This window comes from Octopus sinensis, linkage group LG2, assembly GCF_006345805.1.
Source record: "Octopus sinensis linkage group LG2, ASM634580v1, whole genome shotgun sequence".
Taxonomy (NCBI): Eukaryota; Metazoa; Mollusca; class Cephalopoda; order Octopoda; family Octopodidae; genus Octopus; species Octopus sinensis.
In genome coordinates this window covers 151136288-151137545 of record NC_042998.1, presented here as the reverse complement: position 1 = coordinate 151137545, position 1258 = coordinate 151136288, and the positions used below count along the sequence as shown (strand labels likewise).

Sequence of the window (1258 nt, the reverse complement as noted above, 5' to 3'; positions counted from 1 at the left end):
TTCCTATTTAATATTGGGGAGGTTTCATTTATAAGGACGTACTCCCGTGTTTGTCTGAGTGTTGGGTCTTTTGGGTGCATGGATAAGATGCGGATGTCAAGTTGACCCAAGTCACCTCCATGGTGGTCTTTGGCATGTTAGTAGAGTATGGAGGACTGTTTTCTGTCGTCATATTGTCTTAGATGTTCATTTATCCGTTCCGCAATGCTCCTAGACGTCTCCTCTATGTACATCATGTTCATGTCCTTACAAGCACCTTCTATGCATCTTATGCTGTAAACTACATTTCGAGTTCTACAGTTAATACCAGGGCTAATTCTGCATACCATGCAGTTATCATTGGTGCATATGGTATTCTTAAACGGGTACGTCCTACATAGTTGTGATCTGACGGAGTTCCCTGGCTTTTCAACAATTTTAATATTGAGTTTGGTCTCCTTCAGAGCTTTTCTAAATCTACGGGCTAGTTCTCCATGGGTTGTGGCCTCTACAAACATCACTCCTTGATATTTGTCGGTTTTATACCACGTGTTCGCCCTGTTTGCTTTGTCACAAGTTCTTTGTATTCTATTCCATTCTTTGTTTCTATATCTAGGGCAGGTACCACTGGTATCATTACGTATAATGTTATCTAATTTCTCTCTAGCCCCCCTGTATTCACGAACCCTATCTTTCTAATCATATCCAGAGAACTGAATGCGGTGTATGAAGTTCTGTATATGTTTCTTCATTTCATAGGGTTCACATAGTGGGGACACGTTGTTCATTATTCTAACTAGGTCTGCTATTAGTATGCTAATTTTCCTGTAGTGTGACAAAGCTGAGTTCTTGTGAACAACATATTTTGAAGTTACAGGTTTCATGTAATAAGAGTGGAGGAGCTGCACTCTATTGTTCACAGTCTCTAACCAAAGTTCAGTATCAAGTACAGGGAGTCTATTGTTAGGGTTCTTAGTGGGGTAATCTATAGTAACCTTGATACTTTGGTGAATGGAGTTAGCTATTTGCTGGATGCTCTCCATTACGTTCTTCTCAGTCTCTACATTACCGTCACTAGAGTTGGTTCTAACTATTATATTAATGTCATCTACATATCTACTGTAGAGTAGAAGAGTTATGGACTGTTCTGCTAACATTTGTTTAAATTTTATGTCCCACCATGTCATGAAGAGGCCAGTCACATCTCCAGCTATACCGACACCAATGGCTGCTCCTTGAACCTGCATGTAAAGTTTTTTTTTATTAAACTTTACTATGT

At 39.4% G+C, this 1258-nt stretch overlaps 1 long non-coding RNA gene across 1 annotated transcript in view; it reads right to left on the bottom strand.

Moving 5' to 3' along the window:
• Window positions 1-522: 522 nt before the first annotated feature.
• LOC118761977 overlaps window positions 523-1258 on the bottom strand; it is an 18555-nt gene continuing 17819 nt past the window's right edge. The window contains exon 3 of the long non-coding RNA XR_004997769.1: window positions 523-725. This is a non-coding gene — a long non-coding RNA (uncharacterized LOC118761977). The remainder of the gene's footprint in view (window positions 726-1258) is intronic.